General features: G+C 41.4%; 1 pseudogene; it reads right to left on the reverse strand.

Moving 5' to 3' along the window:
• Nucleotides 1-4,941: 4,941 nt before the first annotated feature.
• LOC143618222 (receptor-like protein EIX2) lies at nt 4,942-10,367 on the reverse strand (annotated as a pseudogene).
• Between the last annotated feature and the right edge of the window lie 15,405 nt (nt 10,368-25,772).

Below are 25,772 nucleotides of genomic sequence, written 5' to 3' on the forward strand. Positions count from 1 at the left end.
GAAATTCACAAAAATCGAAATATCGCGGAATAAAACATAAAATCATATACTGCGCAAGTGCGAGCATATTCATAAATAACGAGTAATTAACAATAAGCGCGCAAACATGAGATTCTCTCATGCGCGAGAAGGGACTCTTAGGTATTCTAGGCCGTTACGTCTAACCACCTATCCTAAAGTCAACGAGCTCTGATACCAATCTGTACACCCCGACCAAAGGCGGATTATACATCGGGGCGCCACATATTGCTTCATTACTCGCGACACTATTGGTGTCAATATTTATTAATACACATTTTATCGCGCACGCGCAGCGGTGGGAAAATAAAGAACATAATCAAACATAAATCAAACATAAATCAATATATTATAATTATAACATTCAAACAACATTAACTTGTCTTGATACATTTTTAATTCTAGGTCTAAAAGTAAAACGTCTACGTGTCCACAAGCTCCAAAACAGCTACTGCAAACCTGAACATGTGTTAAAATAAACGTCAAACACTTGCGTGTTGGTGAGAAATCAAGTTTAGTACAATACATAGATAACAATAAATCTGCGCGCAACATGTGTATGTCTGGTTTTCAACAAGGGTGTAATCTGATCGGGACCAACTCTAAGAGACAAGACTGCCAGTGCTCACAATTGAGCTCACAAACAAGACTAACTGTGCAAGTGTAACAAAAGAGAAAATCATAAACGATAGTTCTCCCGTGTTCATCTAATGGTACCATGAAACTGCGGAATAGACCGTCCATACGGTTAATGATCCATACATACAAATAAACAGCCAAGTCTACGTCCTCAACACATGGGATACTGCGCGACTAAAGTTCATAAACAAGTTTAAGACTCTAAGTTGTATGAACACATGAACATCCCAAAACATTAAAAGCAAAAAGGGATTAGATACGAGATAACTCACATGAAAAACGATGCGGTGAAAGATATGCAAGAATCAACTCTTAAACAAGCAAAGTTAACCTATAATTAAGATTATTGTTTTAACGATCTGTTTTAAGTCTTGATAATAAGTTAGCATAATTAATAAGTAAATTTATATAATATATATATATTACCGGAAAAGCAGGGCAGAACAGGGAGGAAGACGGAGGCAGAGAGGAAGACGGCAGAGAGAGCAAGGAGCAAGAGAACAGGAGAGATTAAGTGTTTGTGTGTGATGTGTTATGAAAATATTATTATTATATATAGGAAGACCCTAGGAGACACAAACCCTAGAAAAAGGGGAAAAGATCTCAAAAAGCAAAAGATTCCAAAAGCAAAAGATATCAAAAGATATGGCAGCTGCAGGGGCAAGATAAAGCTGACAGCGAACAGTAAAAGCATGGGCGGATCAGATAAAGGTACTGGTTCAAGCATGGCAAAAGCAGATCTCAAAAGATTATGTCAGTCACTTTATCTGTCAACCAATGGGGTTGGTGCGCATGCTGCGCCAAAAGTGGCTTTTCAGACATTAGATGGGTTAGGTCAACGGCCTCAAAAGAATAAGACAACACAAAAGCAAACGGCTAGATTTAAACAGAAGATACAAGGGTTAAGCGCGGGAAGGCTGAGTGCTGGCTAGACGCGCGAAGGCTGCACAACAACCCTTAGCGCACTGCGGAAGAATCGCATCCTTAGCGTGCTGCGTGAAGAACTAGAATTCTAAGCGCATCGCGGGAAGAACAAACATTCTTAGCGCATTGCGGGAAGAACATGCATTCTTAGCGCGCTGCGAGAAGAGTTCTCTTCACGCATCGCAGGAACAAGATGTCTTCACGCAGGCTTCCATGTAAGGAGTCTGGCGCGTGGAGCTGCAGACATCCTTAGGCGGAAAGAACCAAAGGACAAGCAAAGAGAGGGAAACAAGGCTTAAGGGCGGGACGGCGACAAGAGGGAAAAGAAGGCGGAATGAGAGAAGGAAGAGGGAGGGGACGGCGGAAAGAAAGAGAGAAAGAGGCGGGAAGGAAAATATATATTATTATTAAAAGTAAAATATAAGTATAAATATTAAATAATAAAAGAGAGATCGGGTCAGAGAAACGGGTACCTGGGTCGGGTCGGATCAGGGCAGATGTCACAGAATTGACGCTAGGAATACCTTGGAAGTAAAGTAACCGTAAGACGAGCGCTGGTACAGTGTTAAGGCAAAACCCTTCACATACCTAGCGCTCCGCTGGGAATTGAAACCAGGAAGGATCTTCTGGGCAATGCTTGCGGAAACGGAAATAACATCCCCGCATAGCGGGAACGTTGAGAACTACGTTGTTTGAAGCTCCAGGATGGAATTGGTGGTTTTAACATAATTGATCACTATGTTCAAAACTACCAAAACCTCATGGAGAATCCACACAACTGGGACTCAATGCTCCTGACTTGCGAGGAGGTTATAGACCTACCCGCATCATACCCAAAGACCAAGCAGGAAACTCGGGCATTTCTGCAAGTGACAAGGACTTCCGCGGGAAGAATCCCCATGGAAAACCTTACAAAACCCTTTTCAAAACCCTTTGCTTAAGTCCAAAAGTTCACCTCACTTTATTAAACACGCATGAGAAGAACATTGGACTGGGGGGACTTGAAGAGGTAGGTCCCAGCAGAGCCCAGTTGGACCCGCAAGACTCACCTTAAACAGGGACGTCTGCGCAAGAGACCAACTGGATCCGCAGGACCAACCATGCTCAGAGACGTGACGTCCTTACGCGCAGTATGCAAGCTGGTCCCGCAGGAAATGCCTCCCATGGTGAAGGACTCCGCCTGTTCCCGCAGCCTCGGATACAAGCCATGAGGGAAGGCCACCCGCGCAGCATGGCTACACGCACTAGGCACTTAGCTCTCCCCAGTGTCACCTGAAGGAATGAGCAAAGGCGGGAGGGGGAAAACTCCCGCCTAAATGAGCCAGTCCGTATGATGGAGGATCTTTTGTGTGATACCTGACGAGGTACAGACAAAAGATCTGACCAAGAATGCGACAGCTCACTGACAGCAGCATGGCAGGCAGCACGCCACAGCACTGTGACCAATAGCCGCCGCCTACCCACCAACTCCTGCCATACCACGTGCCTAGCCTGTAGTTGGCAGAAGAGGAAGAGTGCACGACACGCCTGCTCTGTGTCAGCCGCTACCTATCCACCACTCACAGGCAGGGCACGTGCATAGGTTACAGTTGGTAGCGTGTTGGGCCGGTTAAACCCCTTGGAAACCTACCTTCGGCTATAAATACCCCAATGGTATGATCATCTTACATCATCTTATCTTATCATATTATACCTGATATCTGCTCTAGCAATCTCTTAATATACTTTTATATTTAAAGAGCAATCTAGTCTGATTCTCACGCCGGAGGGTGGTCACAAGGAGGAACCCCCCCCTTCTCAGTGACGAGCTCACGGTGTCTGTTTTGCAGGTTATCAGAAGAACCATCTTCCAAGGGTCTAACCCCTCGTGGGAAACATCTCTCCAACCCCCAGGTTACCAGTAATCAGTCCGGGGTCCGGTTAGTGTTTCTTCAGTTTTCAAATAGTCATAACTTAATTATAAGTAAAATACAGATAAATTAAATTATATAAAAAATAATATCTATGACTAAATTAAAATTTAATATAATCCATGAAAGAAATAGAAATAAATGAATAAAATAAGTATGGAAATAAAAACAGAAACGAAAAAGAAAGGAAAATAAAATGAATTATGTAATATTGTTTGGACCTGGTCATGACTCCGCGTCTCCGAACAAGATCACGGCCCAGTCAACCGGTCTGGTCAAAAGATTCAAATAAAAGATGTCATTTAATTTTGTATGTCATTAATTGGATGGGCAATTTTCTTTCTGTGGTTTTCTAAAGCAACAAAAAACGTCGTCTATATGGGTACACATACTTCTTTACCAATGATGAGTCATGAAGCGATAACGTATCATTTCTTCATCATCATCATCATCATCGTACTCAGTATATCCCACCAATAGCAAAGCTATTGTGAGGTCTGAGGAGGGTAAGATGTAGACAGTCTTACCTCTACCCCATAGGGATAGAGAGGCTGCTTCCGGTGAGACTCCCGGCTCGATAGTAGTTTTGTATGTGGATCGAAAAATTAATCTAATTTAAGTTGGTCTTTTTTTTCTTGGATGAATGTGTGATCAAACTTTAATGATTAAATTTTTTTTTAATGATTAATCTAACATTTGTTTTTCATTGACATTATGAGATTTTTATGATTCCATTATGATGTTATATTTATGATTTTTTATTTTATATATGAATATAATAATTTTAAATAAGTTTGTAAAAGAATTATGATTATATTGTTTTACTATATATAGATATATAAAGACACTTACCTATAAATGGGATGTCTTACACTAGGATTTGCTGGTGTAAAATAGGAGTAACGTTTGCTGTTAAAAAAAAGTGATTTCGTTGACATAAATCTAGGCTAATTTATTAGTATGAATCCCGAGAAACATTTCGGTAACCACAAAATTGCTAGATTTGTGTTTATGGAGTACTGGTTGGGAATCTTTTTTTAACATAGGGTGTTCATTATCCGATTTTTATAAGGTCTATAGCAAGTGTACATAGGTGTCGAGGGTACTAATAGAATCGATATTCATTTTGGGTGGATCATTTGTCGTGATAATTCAACTCTAGGTGGAATACAAGTGTACAAATCGATCAATACTATCTCAGTTATCAAAGGGTGGGGGGGGGGGGGGGCTACAAGGTATAATGCCTTTGTGTGTGTGAGAGTTTGGTGAAGATATGGATGCTGGAAGGGTTAGTAGGGGAATGGGTTACACATTGGCAAGGTACAATCCTCATTCAGCATTACATGTTCATTTGGTGTGTAATTTTCGCTTCGTGTCACTCACGTCTATGGCTTTGAAAGGGTTACAGCCTACTAGAGGTTAATATATGAAATAATTAATTAACTCACAATTTGCCATCACAATTTTATTTCCACACTCTAAACAACTTGCAGTTCATACATTTTATACATAGTTGCATATTGCTCACCTTCTAAAGTATCTTTTAAGTTTGCCAAAATGCACAACCACGATGACATGTATCCAATCCGTCATGTAACTCAATAATGCGAAGAAGAAATATCTACAGCGATCATTTAAAACCAAAGCCCCACAAATTCCCAAAAATCCAACCGCAAATCCAGCACCAATACCTGTGTAATATGATTTCCAAGAGTCGTCTTCTTCAACGTCCTTCTTTAAAAAAACAGGTGGAACCCCACACATTTATGTAAGTGGAAGTCCACAAAGTTGAGGGTTACCAATGTAGGAGGTATTATCGAAGCTTTGAAGTTGAGTCCCCGTTGGTATTCTTCCTGACAAGTTATTATATGAGAGATCAAGGTAACTTAGAGAATGTATTTGTGCCAAACTCAAGGGAATATGTCCAGAGAACTCATTACTTGACAAGTCAAGAGATTCAAGAGACTTCAACCGACCAATGTCTTTCGGGACTTCCCCATGCAGCTTGTTGACGGAAAGATTGAACGAAACCAATTCAAAAAGACTAGTGATCTCATATGGAAGTTTTCCAGATAAGTTGTTTCTTGAAAGATCGCTGCTCTTGAGTAGCTGCAAACCAGTTTTTCCAAATGAACGTTTTGTTTCTTTCCATGTAACCCATGCACTGTCTAAAAATTGTGCCTCGTTACTAGGCGGAGAACATGAAGCTCCAGAATACATTCGACATGGAGCTGATACAGTAGATGAATAAGTATGGCTAGTGATCATATCATCCACAAAACTTCTTCTATCCATAGCCGTGAAGTTATCAAAGCGTCTAGGAATACTGCCTGACAATCCATTATTAGACCGGTCAAAGACATGAAGGTTATGCAGCCAACATAACTGGGACGGTAACCTCCCATATAATCTATTGGATCCTAAATCAAGAACATATAACTCTGAAAATTCTTCACCTATCCATTTTGGTATGACACCAGATAACTTGTTTTCCCCAAGATCCACAAACCTTAGTCTTGTGCAATTTCTCAACGACATTGGCACTTCACCCACAAATGCATTTTTTTTTTGCAAATCCAATGCCTCCAGGTTAGACAAGATTCCCAAAGAAGAGGGAATTTCCCCGGACAAATTGTTATTCGATAAACAAAGAATGACTAGATTTTCTTGGAATTTCATCAAACAATCAGGCATGCGCCCTGAAAACAAGTTGTTGGAGAGGTCAAGATAAGTTAAACCGGTATCAAAATTACACAAGAAAGAAAGTGTTCCTGGGAACTTGTTTCCAGAGAGGTTTATTGCAGCCAGACTAGAAGACCATGATGGTACCCTTCCTTCAAAATGATTGTTACTCAAGTCCATTCCCGGATAGTCATTAAAAGAAGACGTGATATTTGGTATCATACCATTTATTTCATTTGAAGAGATGTTCAGAAACTTCAAATTAACAGGTAGGTCCCAAAACCAGTCAGGGACGGTATCTGATATTCCAGCATTAGAAATATCAATGTATTCGAAATTCTCTTGAGTTTTAATCCACAACGGGAATTCAGGTCCCAACGTGCAGGATTGAAATTTTATTGTTGTTAATTGGAAAGGGATTCTCCCATGTAAGCTTAAAGCTAAAGGATTGAAAAACAAGTCCAAATAATCTAGTTTGATGAGATTGAGAAAATGAGCATCCGATATAACACCTTCAAGGGAGTTGTATGAAAAATCAAGATGTGTAAGCTTTGAAACCTGACCCAAACTGTTTGGCACATTACCAAAAAACTGATTACCCGACATGTCTAAATATGAAAGAGAGTGACACCCTATGAAGTTAGGAATGCTTCCATTCAAAGAATTGTGATTAACATAAAGAAAGTCTAGATTTGAAAGTTGACCCACACTGTTGGACATGTCTCCGCTTAAAAAATTACTAGAAAGATCTAATATCGACAAGGATGTACATCTTGCGAAGTCCGACACACTTCCACTCAAAGTATTGTTAGCAAGGTGCAAGGTAATCAATGAAGAACAACCAACAAAGTTGGGCAATGACCCATTAAGAAGGTTTTGTGACAAATCCATGTGAGCTAAAGATGAGGAGTTCCCAAAGGATTTTGGAATGGCAACTCCGAGCTTATTTTTTGAGAGGTCTAAGCGGATAAGAGAAGTCAAATCTCCAAAGGTAAAAAGAATGCCCCCCCCCCCTAAAAAATTGTCACTAAGATCAAGTTCAAGCAAGTTGGAGAGATTGGCAAACTGATGAGGAATAGGTCCACTCAGATTAGCACCGGAAATACTCAATTCTTGTAAGTTGGACAAGGAACCCAAAAAATTGCGTAAAGGATTGAATTGAAAATCGGTAAAACTCATATCAAGATATTGTAGTTGATTTAACACTTGTAATGACGGACTAATTTTACCCGTACCTTCCAAGGAAATTAAAAGTTTGATTACATGACCGGTGAGGCTGTCACAAGTGACACCCGACCATTTGCAACAATCCGTTTTTCACCTTCGCTCCCCCAATCATCTAGATATCCATTTGGGTCTGTAACATCCCGAATTTTGTAACGATAAATAAAAGAGGCCTATGATTTAAAAACAAGTGTTAATATTTAATTAATATTAAATATAGAAAGAATCATGGACTTGGGTAATTACATGGATTAAGATGGTGGGATGGACCTTAGGTCCATGGGCTTTAAGGGACATAAATACCCCTTAAACCATCCTAAAACCCTAACTTCTCATTCCATCTTTCCATAATCCCTACACACACCCAAAACACACACACGACCCGAACCAAGATCCGGAGACGAGAACCCGAGCTTGTTGGTGCTAGATCGTCGTGACGGACCAAATCAACATCAAAGACCAGCTCGTGTTCGTAGTTAGACTCGTTTACGGTACGTTTATATCGAGAACTTTTCGTTTATGTTCGGATTTAGTCTAGAAATCATAGATCTGTTTTAGTCTGGTAAAAAAAATGAATCCAACGAGGCTAAACTTACTGAAATTGATTACAGATTGATATGTTAATCGTTACTATGAAAAACCCGTATATATATACATAAATCGCACCCTGTAAACCCGATGTTTTGAACGATTGAATGGTTAGGGTTTGTAGGCGCTGCTTAGACGATTCCGTTGATACCTAAATCAAGTTATTTGGTTAATAAACGGAGATGATTATGGGGATTAAGAACGAACATTAGCTGCAGCTGGACAACTTCGCTGCAGCTAAGTTCGCCTGATGATAACTTCGCTGGTTGTCAAGTTCGCCAGCTGACTAAGTTCACCTAAGGTTAACTTCGCCTGAGGTTAACTTCGCCTAAGGTTAACTTCACCTAAGGTTAACTTCACCTGTTGATAACTTCACCTAAGGTTAACTTCGCTAAGGTTAACTTCACCTGTTGATAACTTCACCTAAGGTTAACTTCGCCTGAGGTTAACTTCACCTGAGGTTAACTTCACCTAAGCTTAACTTCACCTGAGGTTAACTTCACCTGAGTTTAACTTAACACTAAGTTGAAATAATCTGATACGACAGGACGAGTATTGATAAGTGTAACCTATATACAGTTAGCAGAGCACAGTTAAAGAGAGGAACCACGATAAACAGAGAAAGGAACCGCATTCAGGTGAGTTTCTAGCCCCATTCCTTGTTATGTTTTCGGGACTGTGTGCATACTCGATGTGTTGTTAATACACTCATCCTAAGTGATAAGTGTATGCCATATGTGATATATGTTTTAGATATGAATGTTGCTTTTCGGTACGCGAACGATCTTCGGATATTGCGCGTACTGTCAGGTTATAAATAAAGGTATGAATATTATATATGGAAGATGTATGAACGTTACAAATGACACTTGTCGGGGCGTGAACGATCTCCGGATATTGCACGTATCGACAAGGGGTATGACTGTTAAGTGAAAAATTATGTGAAGAACGCCTAGAGTGTTCTTATACTACAATGTAATTATAGTATATGTGAAGTATGTGTGTACAGGTACAGAAATGGCATTTGAGTTCTACGTCCGACGTATTAAGTTAGGATGGCGAATCCCTCTAACTTTTGTTGGACCTAGACTTGGCAGGGGATGGCGTAGTTAAGGACTGCGGGCCTTATACGTGATGTAGATGATAGATGTAAACGTAGATAGGGACGGTGGGCCTTATACGTGTTATAGGAGATAGACGCCAACGTAGATAAGGACTGCGGACCTTATACGTAATGTAGATAGGCGTCAGCACAGGAAAAGAATGTGGACCTTATATGTGCTATATTTGTGTTGTGGTAGCATGGGGGAAGATTGCGGACTTCGTACGTGCTATGGTTATAGGTGATAGACGCCAACGTAGATAAGGACTGCGGACCTTATACGTATTATAGATAGGCGGCAGCAAAGGAAAGGACTGTGGACCTTATACGTGCTATACTTGTGTTCTGGTAGCATAGGGGAAGACTGCGAACTTCGCACGTGCTATGGGTTAGGTGGCAACATAGGGAAGGACTGAGGACCTTGTACGTGTTGTCAATATAGGATGGTACAGGGAAGGACTGCGGACCTTGCACGTACCATAACTGGTGAACATAGGTAAGGACTGCGGACCTTTTACGTGTTCACAATCTTGAGTACAGGTATAGACGGCGGACTATGAACGTACTCTCGGTAGACTGAGGTTGGTGATTGTAGATATGTATGTATGTATGTATGTATGTATGGTAGTAGGGTAACGAATTAAGTATGGATATGTATCTTCGGATATGTATGTATGTGTATGTATTGTATGGCGTCCGATTAACTAGAACTCACTCAGCGTAGCTGACTTTTAGTATGCACGAAGGTGAGTAGAATGAGACAGCTAGCTTGAGCGGGCACATGGTGGGCGAATAGCAGACTGGCATCTGAAGACTCAAGATGTTTTAATGTTAATTGACGTTTATTTTGAAAGATAAGAATGTTTAACTAAGGCAATTTTTGGATTGCTGTAATGTTTTATGAAAGTTTTTGTATTCCGCGAAAGTTTTAATTAACTCTGATTTGTAAGAACTGTGTTTATGAGTAAATCCAACGCTAGAGTAGGGCTACCGGGTTCGGGGCCTTACAGGGTCAGTTAGGTTGGCTTTAATGTCAAGTAGAGCTTGCCTCTCCTTCTGAATGCAAGAACTCATGTTGGCATCTTCTTTGAGGCGCAAAGTAAGAACGCCACCACTCATAGCTAATGGACATAGCAGCAAATAAGCAAGAACATGCATCATTGTATCTATGCAATAGGAAAGTGAAGAGAGCTAATTAGCTTAGTTTAACTATCAAGAATATGTGTTTGATAAAAGTAGTATTAAATTGGAACAACCAAATGCAGGCCGGCCTCAACATCCTGCCTGTCTACTATAGACATAATGTTATTAATATTGTTGGTCAATTTGGAGTTTTTTTTACTCCAGACTCCAGAGAAGACTTCCTAGTGACAGATTTTCCACACGCTATTTTTACATTAAATATTCTTTCATAAAGTTATGAGGGAGACCACTTACCAGAAAAGTTGTTTATCTATTTGTATGTGTTTTTTCAACCAAGTTATTTAAATTCTTAAAGACACCCTTGAAAAGATAGAAAAAGTCATGCCATAAGTTTACTTTTGATGTAAAATATTTGTATATTACAAAGCAACAAAATTGGTGAATGGAAATATTAGTGGGCTGCAAATTAATTCACATGGTTTATATTTTATGGGTAGAGGTATTGTACGCTAATTCCTTAAAGTACGATAGGTACGCGAGACGCTCAAAGGCAAAAAAACAAAGGCAAAAGTACTAAACGCTCAACCAAACCCTAAAATGCTCAGCCAAAAACCTAAAACGCTTAACCAAACCCTAAAACGCTCAGCCAAAAACCTACAACACTCAAAAACGGTTATCGTGAAAAAAGGTGAAAAATTGATCGATTAACCATTCAAAACTGTTTTTCCGGTGAACCATTGATTAATTGGATATGTATTGACGATTCCGAGATGTTTGAATGTGATTTCATGGATCGATTTCGTGAAAAAATGGATTCGCGTACCTATTATACGTTAAAATATTATTTTACTAGCTTTAGAAACCCGTGTATTACACGGGATAAATTAATATATAAATCACAATGAATAAGTTAATACAAATAAATAAATAATTAAGTCTTTTTATATTATGTAAAAAAATGTATTACAAATATAGTCGTTTGTTATCATCAAATAATTTGAATTTTAAATCAAGAATGAGTTGTTCTACTATCAGTATACAATAACGAAAAAATGTCACTGAAAGCAACATTTAAAACAATGAGGCGTTTTGATGTGAAAGATGTAGCTAAAATCTTTCACAAAAATGTTATACGTTCCATACCCGGTCATTCTTCTCCATATTACTATATCTCTAGAGTCAATAATTTTATATGAGGAACTACTGAACTCAATCACTTGTTGCCGTTTCTCTTTAGTTTTCTGTTGAGGTCTATCCTGTAGAGGTACTCAAATTGGATCAGTGATCGATTTCTAGGTTTCGTCGTAAACCTAATTGGTTACTTCCAATTACGTAAATCAATAGTTCAAACCGCACTCAAAGGTAGAGCATTTCCCATTTTTATAGGAACTTCTGTACCAGAAACAATGGTATCTCCAATTATAGCCCCCTGAAATGTAAAATATATCTCTTCTCACCATCCCTATAGTAGAAAAAAGACAACAGATTTTCCTTTTTAATCAGCATTCATGTTTTCTTTATAAACACACATTGTTCAACTATGGCCATAGACAAAAAAGACACAGATTTTCCTTTTTAATCAGCATTCATGTTGTCTTTATAAACACACTTTGTTCAACTATCACAATAGTCTTGTAAGAAATATAAAAAATGGAAAATTTGTTTATGATTTTTAAAACTAAATATTTGTAAAAGAAAATAAAAAAAATTATTATAGTTTTCTTTAATATGAAGATGTCTCAAAAAATTGAATGTTAATACATTCTTTAAACATAAACTCCTTTATATATATACATTTCAATCTTAAAGAAAATATATATATGACACGTAATTATTATACTAATATTTTTTTATATTAAATATGTTTAGAATATAATTTAGTGTATTAATAATAATTCAATCAATAGATATTGATCAAAGGGAAATTGATAATGAAAATTAATCTCAGAATGTCATGTGTCAGAATTATTTTCTTTTATTAGTATAGGTAGATTGGCTGTAAAGCCTGTAATGAAATTAAATGATTGAGCAGTTGGGCTATATTAATTGGGCTAAGGAATTAAAAGAGCATCGGGCCAACAAGAAAGAGAAGCATAAGAAAGTACTTACGTAACGTTCAAGACGGCATTTCACGAAAGGAGTTATATTTATATTTGACACTTAAATTTATATTGAATTGTGGCATGAAAGTTCCTATTTATTCTGGTAGTATTGTTCAGTTTTGATAATCGGGCGAGCTATTTAATTGTTAATTCCATCACAGTTAAGTTAGTATATATTGTAGAAATATATATAATTTATGCTCAAAATTAATTAACGGTGGCCTACGTCAATGATAGGATCAACTGATCAAGATAAGTCAATGATATATAGATTGGGGTTTACATAATTGGTGAGGTATATAGGTTGTGGTCACATCAAATGATAGGATCAAGATAAGATGTGTCTATGTGGTTGATTCAACATTGTTATCACCAATTAAGTTTTGCAACTAAAATACTAAATAACTGTAGAGGTAGAGTAGGACCATTTGGCAAAGTATAACACTAACTGCATACGTTGGGCGAAATACTAGGCGTCAGGAAATCACTAACGTCGGGCGTAATGCATGGCGAGAAGAGTGTTGTCCAATATAACTTTCCACCTCGGGAATGGTAATGCAAAGGTCCCACCAGCATGGGACAAAAAGATAATAACCCACATAGGGATAAACACCAAACCAATGGGGATTGGACAACACATAAAGGACGGTACAAACAGTATAACCACGTCCTTGTCAAAAGGCCATGATGCCCACCATCTTCCACCAACCACCACGACCGCACGAGTGGAGAATATTATTGGTGGAAAACCTGACAAGGTGGTTGGTCACATTCTCTCTTCTCTGGCTATAAATACCAGTAAACCTCCAAATAGTAAAGGGCACACTTTCTCCTACTATCACTGTCAAATTATACTACCTCGTACAATCAAGTACTAATTCTCACGCCGGAGGGTGGTTACGAGAGAATCCCCCCATTTCTCGTAACGAGCTCACGGTGTTCTGTTTTGCAGGTTACACTTGTCTGTGCCAAGAAGGTTTTATAACCCATCGTGTAGAATACCTAACCATTACCCTCGGAATAAAGTGTTAGACCTTGAGGGGTGGATTCGTGTTTCTTCATTGGCGTCATCCGTGCATATAGCTAGAACAGTAACTCACTCCGTTCTTGACTCAGATGAGTGGCAAGACTACACCGAAGGAGGTTGGCCAAAAAGCCAACCTAGAAGGAAACATTGAAAATCTGGACGTAGAGGATACATGCGGATGATGTGCGAAAATATATATATAAATAAAACACGAATCGCAACTAAGCTTTAAAAACCAAAAAATCTATCCTAGTTCACACAGACGGCAAGTGTACCGGTCGGGTATAGCAAAGATGAGGAAAGTCCGGATATCGAACTCGAAGACACGTGAGAACGGCTCAGATTATAAACCTCAATGCAAGTCCTACCTTAAAATATTTAATTGATTTTATTATTATTATTTTTTTCTTTTATTTTATACTAATTTAACTAACTTAACTTAACTTAACGAAACCAACAAGAAAACTTAACAGGATGTAACGGCACTAGCGGAGCTCTCAAATATGATGAAGGTGAACCACCTAGGTAAGGTATCTTGACGACTATCAACGACGCTCGGGAGACAACGAACACAAAAAACCGGGTTTAAAAGATAATATAACTAGACAATAATAAGGGAAAATAGGTCCACACGGTCAATTTTACTAAAGACCCCTAAAAACGTTTAGAAAGAATAATAAAGCACGGTTGATTTTCTAAGTACCCAATTGATTTATTACTTGGTCCGTATCAAAATCACAAATTCCTCTAAGACCCGTAATCCTAACAAACCTCGGGAATAAGGGGTAATTCAATATTAAAGATTAAATAATTCTGCTTACAAAATAACCTAATCAATGGCTAGAAAATCGCACGTGGTCTCGCAACGCTAACTAAATCGACTAGACCAAAGAGATAAACCAACTCCAAATGTCTTGGTCCAACTAAAAGGAGATGAACTATTGAGATAAACAACTTTAAACAATCAAACCCAATGGTGACGTCTACCACAAATAACCAAAAACACAAAGTAATTAGTCTAACATGCAATCCTAAACCAAACACGAAACTAATTCATGTAAAGATAAAATCACACGGGGTTTAATTAATATAATATTGAACAAACTCACTAGAAATCATAGAATAAAACCATAATAATATGAACTTGACACTAGAAAATCAATTATATGTTCGTTAATCAACCCAAAATAATCGTCAACACATTGTCAATCAGCCAAACCCAGGTAGTTCTAAAAAGTTTAGCTACTCATAACAATTATAAAGCAAAACAAATCATAAATAGTAGTGGAGCTCATGTCTAATTATTATGAAACGAATAAATATAATGTCTAGAGCTCAAAGCCAAATTATAAATGAAGCAACTAGTGTTCCAAACTTGCGTCAAAACAGCCTCCAAATTAATTGCCAACTCCAAAAGAAATCATGTATCTTGTCTCGTCCTCCTGTTCGTCGTCCAAAATAATAATACTCTTTTTCAGCTCCTCCTCCTCTCTCTGTGGGGCCGGCTCCAATTTTTATTTATATTCTGACTTCTTTTCTTCCTTTCCAAGTTACATAGCTTGTTTCCAATTCATTCCTAATCACAAAAGAAACCGAGTAACTGATCCGGCCCAACACTCAAATGCCATTGAACCACAATTAATAATTTAATATATAAAAGAATGTCACGTGAATGCTTAACTCATGCATCTTTTGATTTATTATATATAGAATTTATTATTATTTATTATTTAAATCAAAATCATAAATAAAATATATAGAGTTGGAACATGTGTATCAGACCAATCACTCGTCAGTCTCAAGTTTATTAAAAAATACTTCATCTAGCTTATTGACACTTGAAACCTTTAAAATCTAAATATGAACCAATAAAGAATAATAATCAATAAACACTAGGTTCAAAATACTTGAAAGTATAGGAAATATATATAATATTATGTATATTTTAGACCACATCAGATGAGGTCTTCTGAATGCTTCCACCGTTCACCCTACCGTCAGGATAAATAAAAAACAAAGACACGTTCCAAAGAAACCATGCCGCCAGACATCATGGCATGGCTCGAGGCAGAACAACAAAAACTAAGAGACAAAGTACAAGAGAAAATGGTGTCCGTTGTGAAACCTAGATCACTGTTTGATACAGCTTCAACGAAGAAGAATCTGAAGAAAACTCAACGCCGGTTCGTACGAAAACACCACTCGCCAAAACACCACCTGCTAAGCAAAACAGCAAAGCAGGAGATAAGTCACAGAGGTCGAACCTAAAGGCAGACTCACGCCTAGACGACCCAGACTACGAAGAGAGCTGGAAAGGGCCATACACCAAAAAATTGGTAAAATATCATCCAGAAGCGACGGTTGGTTTTTCCAAACCATACCGCCCAACAACGTCGGCTGGAAAGGGCAGAGCTGCCAGAAAATCCTAAAATCCCGCCAACGGTGGGCCAGTATGATGGTATCTCCGACCCAGATAATCACTTGCAAACATTCACGGCCGTTGGGTTAGTATCAGGATGGACCATGCCGTTATGGTGCCACATCTTTACACTAACACTAGTGGAAGCCGCTAGAGCATGGTTTGAAAGGTTGCCAGATGGCCAAATTACAAGCGGGGATGACCTAACAAAAAAATTCATTCAACAGTTTAGCCAGCAACGGCGACACATCAGTGACCCAGCAGACATTTTGAATGTCGTTAGAAAAGACAATGAAACGATAGAAGATTTCATCACTAGATTTAACCAAGAAGGCCTGAACATCGGCGGCGTAAGTGAAGAACTACTGCGGACAGCCTTTCGCCAAAACGTAAAGTGTGACGATCTTATACGTAACCTTACGGGCAGAGATGTCATGCCGCAGCGATGGGACGATGTTATGACCACGGCCAAAAAGGTACGCGCGAATGGAAAAGAGTTTGGGAAAAGAACTGGCAAAGAATGACGCCATAAAAGACATTAATAGGGCCCGCCAGGGCAAAAGAATGTCCTCTGTATGGTCAAGGTTGAACAGCGATAGAGAATCCACATTCGACCCATCCAAAGCAAGACAAAAGGGTCAGTCGAATACGCCCCAAACGAACGCATCTAGGTGGACTCCGGTGACAAAAAGTCCAGCCCATATAATGTACAAAGAATGGATCCAACTGAAGAAGTCGGCACCAGTTAAACAGGGGCCAGGCACAGATATGAAAAGTTATTGTGACTTTCATGAACAACATGGCCATACAACAAACCAGTGTATTAATTTGAAAGACGCGATTGAAGAATGTGTCAAAAATGGCAAATCGGATCACCTTGTCAGAAACATACGAGGGAAGTACTGATGCCCACCCCCAAGAGATGGCGGAAAACCGGAAAAAAATATCAAATATCTACACGCCAATATGATCTTGAGCAATGTTCAAAACAAGAAAAGAAAAACAGAATGGGCGCCATGGAAAGAAGAACAAGTCATATTCCCAATAGTAAGAGGACAGGCGAACAAGAAAGCACCCTTAGTGATCACAGCTGTTTTCGGTAACTACAGGACGCCACGTTTCTTTGTTGACACGGGGGCAACGTCCAACATCATGTACCGCCAGTGTTTCGACCTGGTAGACGAAGAAGACAAACATCGGTTGACAGCAGTTAACGCTCCAATCACGGGGTTCAACCAAAGTATTGCATACCCGCTAGGACAGCTGACATTCCCAGTCGAGCTAAGTGATGGGCTCCATTCACGAACGGAGGACGTCGACTTCTTAGTAATGGAGACCCCTCACCCACAATATGATATAATCTTGGGAAGAGAGGCCATTGGTGACTTCAACGCTACCCTGTCAACAGCACATGGGATAGTAGGGGTACCAACCCCGACGGGGGTAGCGATGATCCACGCCAACAAGGAGTGTAACATGGCGGAGAGAAAAACGCCGACACAAAAGACGCCTAAACTCGGTAAAACCAGAGAAGTGGAAAAATGGATACTCAACAAAAAATTCCCGGAGCAAAGCATAACCATTGGACCAACCATCTCCAAGGAAGCACGGGCGGCACTCAAAAGCCTGTTGGTCAAAAACATTGATGTCTTCGCCTGGACTTTGGCGGATATGACAGGGGTCCCAAGAAGCAAAGCTGAACACGAGTTAAAGGTTAACCCAACCTTCGTTCCGGTGGTACAGAAACGAAGAAAAATGGGACCAGAACAGGCAAAATCCTGTGATGCGGGTAGAATCAAAGAAATTCAGTACCAAACATGGGTAGCCAACCCAGTAATGGTACCCAAGGCAAGCGGCCAATGGCGCATGTGTATAGACTTCAAAGATCTCAACAAGGCTTGTCTAAAAGATTGTTACCCATTGCCAGAGATCGACCTTAAAGTTGACGCACTGGTACCCTTTCAGTTCAAATGCTTTTTGGACGCTTACAAAGGGTATCACCAGATCCACATGGCGGCAAAAGACCAAGACAAAACGGCGTTCAGAACAAACAGCGGAACGTATTGTTATAAAATGATGCCATTTGGTCTCAAGAACGCCGGGTCTACTTACCAAAGGTTGATGGACAAAGAGTTCAAACCTCAAATTGGAAGAAATTTGGAAGTCTACATGGACGATTTGGTCATCAAAAGCAAGACGGAAGGAGCCATGTTAAAGGATATCGAGGAGACCTTTGAAACTCTAAGGTCAATTAGCATGAAGCTTAACCCAGGAAAATGTTCCTTCGGCATGGAGGAAGGAAATTCCTGGGAGTAATCGTGACGAATGGTGGCTTCAAAGCCAACCCAGAAAAATTGGAAGCCATGCGGAAAATGTCGTCGCCAAAATCGGTCAAACAAGTGCAAACTCTTAATGGCCGATTAGTCGCATTGAATAGATTTTTATCAAGTCATGCGGAAAAATCATTCCCGTTCGTCTCAACCTTGAGAAACTGTTTCAATAAATCTCAGTTCCGATGGACAGAAGAAGCAGAAACAGCGTTTCAAGAAATAAAGCCGCGCTTAAAAGAGTTACCAACGCTCACAGCCCCTAAAGCTGGAGAACCACTAATAGTATACCTAGCAGCATCAGAAAGAACAGTCAGCGCAGTCTTTATGGTGGAGAGAAGTGGCATTCAAACGCCCATTTATTACATAAGCCGCACCCTGGCGGATGCAGAAACAAGATACTCCACATTGGAAAAGTTATTCTTATCCTTGGTCCAGACAGCGCGACGTTTGAGAAGATACTTCCAAGGCCATCCGATACATGTCCTCACCAACTTTCGCTTACAAAATGTGCTAAGCAAACCAGAATTGTCTGGGAGGCTCGCAAAATGGGTAATAGAATTAGGAGAACATGCCATCGAATATAAACCAAGGCTAGCAATCAAAGGCCAGGTTTTGGCTGACTTCATCGCAGAAATCCCTCAAGAAAAAGAGGAAGAATGCAAAAGAGAGATCGAAACTCCTTTCGATCAACAGAAAGATGAAGTCTGGAAGATTTTTACAGATGGGGCTTCTAATGATGAAGGGGCCGGAGCAGGCCTAAAGATAACCAACCCAGAAGGGCAACACTTTACGTACGCATTACGCCTAGAATCCAAAAGCACAAACAACGAGGCGGAATACGATGCATTGCTGGCAGGGTTGAGAATTGCTAAAAAATTAGGGGCCCGCCATTTAGAGCACATGTGGATTCCATGTCGGTGGCAAATTAAATTGAAGAATCGTACGATGCAAAAGACGATAAGATGTCATCATACCTAGCGCAAGCTAAGGCGCTAATGGCAAATTTTGCCACATGCAAGGTGAAACACATCAATAGAAGTGAGAACAAACAGGCCGACGCCTTAAGTAAACTTGCAGCCGTTCGTTTTGAACACCTAGCGAAAGACGTTCGCATCGAAGTCCTAGCAACACCTTCAATAATGAATAAAGAAGTTCTCGTTTGTTCAGAAGCAGAAAAGAGTTGGATGACACCAATCATCAACTACCTCGCAAGAGGTATTTTTCTAGAAAAAAAAAGGCAGAAGCGCGGAAGATCCGCCACAAAGCATTGAATTACACAATCCAAGGAGATATTCCCTATAGGCGATCGTACTTGGGTCCACTTCTCAGATGCGTAGACCCACATGACGCAAATTATCTGCTTAGAGAAATTCATGAGGCAATATGTGGCGTACACGCAGGACCAAGAATGGTGGTCGCCAAAATCATGAACACAGGATATTATTGGCCAGGCATGCATGTTGACGCTGAGAAAGAATTGAGAAAATACAGCGCCTGTCAACGCCACGCGCCAAACACCATGCGCCCGAAAAATGCCATGATACCGGTGACGGCGTCTTGACCATTTCAGAAATGGGCAATTGATATAACCAGACCATTTCCAGAGGCGCCGGGCCGTGTGAAATTTTTGATTGTGGCGATCGATTACTTCACAAAGTGGATCGAAGCAAAGCCTGTAGCAACAATCAACGCAACCAGCATCAAGAAGTTTATTTGGGAATTTATAATCTGCCGTTTTGGATTACCCATGAATTTGGTCAGCGACAATGAAACACAGTTTGCTGACCAACATATCCAAAAATGGTTAAAAGAGCTCAATGTCACGCAGACATTCACCTATGTGGCTCATCCACAAGGAAATGGCGAAGTGGAACGCGCCAACAGAACAATGGTAGGCGGAATAAAGAAAAGGTTGGCAAACCACAGATCAGGATGGGTTGATCAGCTACCTCATGTACTATGGGCCATAAGAACGCACAGAAACACAAGTAATGCAGAAACGCCGTTTAGCCTAACCTATGGTACCGAAGCAATGATCCCCACCGAAATCGGCGTTCCTTCTCCAAGAGTCACATTACCAAATGACAACGATGTAGAAAGGCGGTTAGACTTAATGCTTCTCGAAGAACGTCTAGAGTTAGCCGCAATAAGAGAACAAAATTATAAGCGCCAGCTACAAAAGTATTATAACACCAAAGTAAAGATATGTGAGTTCAATGCCGGAGATTACGTTCTTCGCAACAACGAGGCATCAAGAGCACATGCACAAGGCAAATTGACGCCGTCTTGGGAAGGTCCATATCAAATTAACAAAGTGTTGGGAAAAGGCGCCTACACTCTGACGCATCTCGATGGTTCAGCGATTCCTAGAACATGGAACGCAGCACAATTGCGAAGGTGTTATATGTAAATCAATTCCAATTGTAAAAACAGGCCAAGGGTCGAATTTGAATGGAAACGATACTCCGCATTTCACAAAATAAGCATTGATTTCATATATATACATGAAGTTACAAGCAAGCACTTACGCCCGGGCGCAAAAAAAAATAGTAACAAAATAAAACGTTCGACTATACAAATCAAGACGATAGCCTAATCTACATCGTTGACACTCTTCCCGGAGTCAACAGCCGCGCTATCCTCTTGACCACCAGCAGGAGCGGCGGAAGGCCCAGCTTGCGAAGGTTCGAGCAAATTCCTTAACAGCTGCACGCCATTTTCTTCTTTAGCATACTGAGCAACTTGCGAAAGAATAGGAAACGTAAGAGAATCATAGTCCGTCTCAGCAGCAGCATACTCCTTATCCACATCAATGGCATGAAGGGCATAGGCCTCAAGTGGAAGGTTATCACGCAGATGCGTAAGGGCTTCCTGAAAACCAGCCTTGTGGCCAAGCTGTTGGGAAGCATTGACATGGACTCCAACGCAACGCGTCAAATCATCATCGCTAATGATGCGTTGGGCAACCTACATAAAAGAAAAGAATTAATAGGATAAATAAAAAAAAGAAGGGCAAAAAGGGGAATACCTTGCGAATAGCATGCTTCAACAACCAATCGCGGTCGGCGGCGGCGGAAGCAAGCTCGGAAGTCAAAACTTTAATGGCTTCTTCATTGGAAGCCAACATGTCAGCCAGCTTGCCAGCATCCGCTTTCCTCAATGCAACTTCCGCCTCCAACTCTTCAATACGCTTGCGGAATGCAGCGTTTTCACTCTCGAGTCGAGCGGAAGCCTCCTTCGCAGCAAGAGCGCGACTGCGTGCATCTGCAAGATCAGCATTAGACTTCTTGCACGTAGTCTCAAACTCCTTATAACGGGCGGCGCGCTCTCGCGCGGACTCCGCAAGATCAGCCTCGGCCTTTGCCAGTTTCGCCTCCACAGCACTTAACGCTTGGCGATGATCAGACGACTCTTTACCTGCTCTCCAAACGCCGGCCTCAACATCCTTCACCATTTGTTCCATCTCTCTCATGCGAGCACCGGCATCAATTTTGTCCTCGTGAAGGGCACGGTTCTCGCGCAGCAACTCCGCAAAACAAGAGAAATCCTGGACTTGGTGAAAAGCGGCGTCGGAGTACAAAGTACCCCGGGTTGGATCTTGCGAGTAATGCGCTCACCAGGAGGAACAGCATACTCCAAAATTCGGAGCAAGTGGCAGGATCCTCAAAATTAGCGCCACAATTAACCTTCCAGCGAGGGCGGAAAACTTGGTGCGCCTCCTTGGAGTCGCGGGGGTCCATATCCACATCTAGAACACCCCCACTCAAACATCCGCTAAACCCGCCACTTCTACTGCCTTGGAGTTCAAAAAATTTACCTTGCACCGTTGCGCCAAGGTGAAAAGGAGGCGGCGGCACAACCTCATCACCATCAAGGATAGAATCCTTGTCTGGTGAATACTGTCTTGATTCAAAAAATCAGCGACGGAAAGGCTCGCTGATTCAAGACTAACCTTAGGCGACTCGTCCACAATCGCCTTCATCGGTTGAGCAGACGAAGCTGGTAGAGAGACAACTGGAATTGACCCAATCGGCGCACGAACAGTCGTCACAATAGTTTCGTCCTCAGACGGGCCAACCACACCCGTCGTCATCGGCAAACTCAACATCTGTACAGTAGGCCCAGCCTCCGACAAGCTTCCAACACTTGTCATCATCGACAAACTAGCAAACAGGGCCGCCAGAGAAGATGCATCGCCAGAAGTTGCGGGAGAAACAGTCGATGAAGAAATCGCCAACACGCCTGAAATGAACAAGTGATGTTAGAAAAGATCAAGTTGAATCAAAAGAAAGAGTTGTAAAAATAATATCTGACGATTTAACAAGACTACGCTTGACAAACCCGCCAAGACGAGGTTTCTTGAAGACGCGGGGCATCTCTTCATCATCTTCATTAATCACAGGGGTGGGACCCAAATGGTGTGGAACAGTGAACGTCCCACCCACTGAAGAGGAGGAAGAGGAAGATGGACCGGTAGATACGAAATTCGTATCCACAACGGTTCCAGAAGCTGCAGCTGCAGAAACCACATCAGTCGCCACCAAAATTGGAGTGACAACCGTTGTAGCCAGCGCAAACACAGCAACCACAGGCTGTGAAGCTGTTGGCGAGGAGAAGCCAACAGAAACTTGTGCGGAGGTGGTTGGGGAATACGCCATGCTGGCACTCAAACCGAGTGCTTCAAGCAATGATGCCGAAGAAGGCGCCGGTTCCTCAAAAGGAACATTGGAGACCATGACGACATCGTCATCATCATCCACGACATCTCTTGCGGCGGCGTCTATCGGAGACGCAACCGTCTCCCCAACACTGCGTTGTACGCCCCTACCACTGCACTTAGGAAGGCGCACAACGTTAGATCTTCTACCTGAAAAAGAAAATAAGACGTTAGCAAGACAAGCAAAAAGAAAGAAAAATGATAAAAGCAGTTGAACCTACCACTCTGAAGGGTAACAGAGCTAGGAGGTGACAGCGGTCGCGATACAGGTGATCGCCCCATAGGAAGAGGAAACACAAAGTTTTGAGCGATCCAAGCAAGGATTGGCTCCTCGCGGGGACCTAACTTCCTCCGACCCAGCATTTTAACGCCCTCAGGCGCAGGCTGCAAGAGGAGCATGCGGTCGTCCACCTCTGAAGAAAAAACAAGTTAAAAACATTGCAAAACAAAATACACTTCAGAGCAAAAAATAAAAACGATGCTAACCTTGACCACCATTAAGAATAATCGGCACCAACGCCGCATCGTCCCAAATGCGACTCATGCCGAACAACACCAACGCGCGCTCCGGGTAACGACGGAGTGGAGAGAGGCTGGCCTGCAAAGTGTTGAACCAGTCCGAACCGGTATAAGGAGACACTTTCGGCTCAAGAAGCTCTTTCACATCCGTGAAAAACATAGGATGTGGAACCGCGCGCGCGGAGACGTAGAAGAACACACTCTTCCACTCATGCAAACTAGGTGGCGCATCTAAGGCGATAGCCTTGGCACCAGGGCGAGTATGCAAGTTATACCACCCCTGGGTGAAACGCCACCGGTAGAAAGCAGATAACCTGTCAGCCGTCGGAGTAATACCAAGGCAATGACAAGTATATTTGAAATGGCGAGGACGAGCCATCCCGAACGGATGAATCTGGCTGAGATGCAGCCCAAACACACCCAGATCGTCCACCAAAAACCGGGTAAGGGGCAACCGGAAGTTGCCCAAAAAGAAGTACTCCCGGTACACGGCAATCTTGCAGGTAGGAGCCTCTCGAGCCGTCTTGCCGGAGGCAGGCAACTCGGGCTCGTACTCAGGGCCAAGGTTATAAACCCTAACCACATTTTTGAAGTCGTCGGCAGACATGCGACAACCGACGAACTCCATGGTATTATTCTTCTTAGTCTTCGAGGTTTGAGATGATTCAGCCATAAAATGAAGAAGGCTTGGAGGAAAGAAAACAGTGAAAAATGGTGTAACCTCCCCCTATTTATACTAATCGCAGTTAATGAGGGAGGGGGGATACAAAAAGGATAATTAACGCGTGGCCCAATCAGAGAATACCACGATAAGAGGATGGCAGAAGATATGTGTTACAGTTGGGCGCGTCACCGGGATTCTCGCCCACTCGCCTGACACAGGCAGCAAGCCTGCAGGGCAGAGCAACCGTCGTCAAACTGTCACGTCCAGCAGTCGTTTCACTGACTTGCATTTTATTCACTCATCCATGCCAAGTTACATGTTATCCATATAAAAGGAAACAAAGATGATAAGTGTGGGCCAAAACAGGCTCCGCCATGGGATGATTTAACATAAATCACCCGCCAAAACAGGCTCCGCCATGGGATGATTCAACATAAATCACCCGCCAAAACAGGCTCCGCCATGGGATGATTCAACATAAATCACCCGCCAAAACAGGCTCCGCCATAGGATGATTCAACATAAATCACCCGCCAAAACAGGCTCCGCCATGGGATGATTCAACATAAATCACCCGCCAAAACTGTCACACCCTCAAAATCCACTAACGGAGTTTTACCGTCAGAGGGTGTGAACTGGCAGGATCGGAATCATTAGTTATAACCAAACCAAAGAAAAACGTTTAAATGAAAGTAAGTGCGGAAGCGTAAAACCTTAATTCAAAAGTTGCGTCACGCAGGACGACTTAAAACCAAATGTAACTGTTAAAATTAAGTTTGCAGAATAAAAGTGTTTTCATTAATGCATGCTCCTAAACCGCGCGCCCGCCTCGGCTACCTGAGAATAACATACTAAAAGTGTCAACACAAGGTTGGTGAGTTCACAAGTAAAATAAGATAAATCGTTTAGCGTTTTGCGTAACCTCGTTACGACGTTTAAATGTTGCGTAACCCCGTTACGACGTTTGAGTGTGTAACCACGTTACAGCGTTTGAGTGTGTAACCACGTTACAGCGTTTAAGTGTGTAACCACGTTACAACGTTTAAGTGTTTTGCATTACCAGATAGTGTTATGTCAAATTATATATCGATAGGTAGCTAATCTATACAACAAGTATCGCTAAGTGGTTCGCGACCGAAGCTGACTGTTTATCAAGTGCCCGTCACCAGGTCCTCCAGACCATGGTAAGTGTTAGCCAAAATTTACACCCACTCAACCTCCAGTTGAGCTTAGCGTCGGGTGGGGTTTGTCAAACCCAGTAGTACTACCCAAAAGTGACTCGCTATTCCAAATATTAACCGGTCCGATGTGTGGGACTTCAAATGTTACGTATGCCGCTTAGCCTTTACAAGTGATATATAATTTATAACAAAATCTTTCATATGCGTTTATCTCAGAAAATATGTTTATCGGAGTATGTTATCTCCCCCAAGTGAAAAACGTTTGAAAACAGTTTAAGAGTGGGGTAAGTGAACTCACTGTTTGCGAAGAATATCCGATCTAGATCACCGAGTGATGCGCGTCGTAGAAAACTCTCTAGCGTTCTAAAATAACAAAGAGATTTTCTAAGTATCGGAATGTTTAACGAGTCTCTAGACTCGGCACATAATACCTATGCACGTAACATGTTTCGTGTTTCGTTTGTGAATCGTGTGTGACTTAAACAAGTAAAATTGTGATACGATACATGAGTGAGCAATTACTTTCGTGTCACGTATTAATAACATACTTATTAGCAATTATTCCCGTAGGGGCATTTTGGTC

The sequence above is a fragment of the Bidens hawaiensis genome, unplaced genomic scaffold (genome assembly GCF_021521415.1).
Source record: "Bidens hawaiensis isolate Kalapana, Puna unplaced genomic scaffold, B.hawaiensis_p1.1 tig00065566_1, whole genome shotgun sequence".
NCBI classification, from domain to species: domain Eukaryota; kingdom Viridiplantae; phylum Streptophyta; class Magnoliopsida; order Asterales; family Asteraceae; genus Bidens; species Bidens hawaiensis.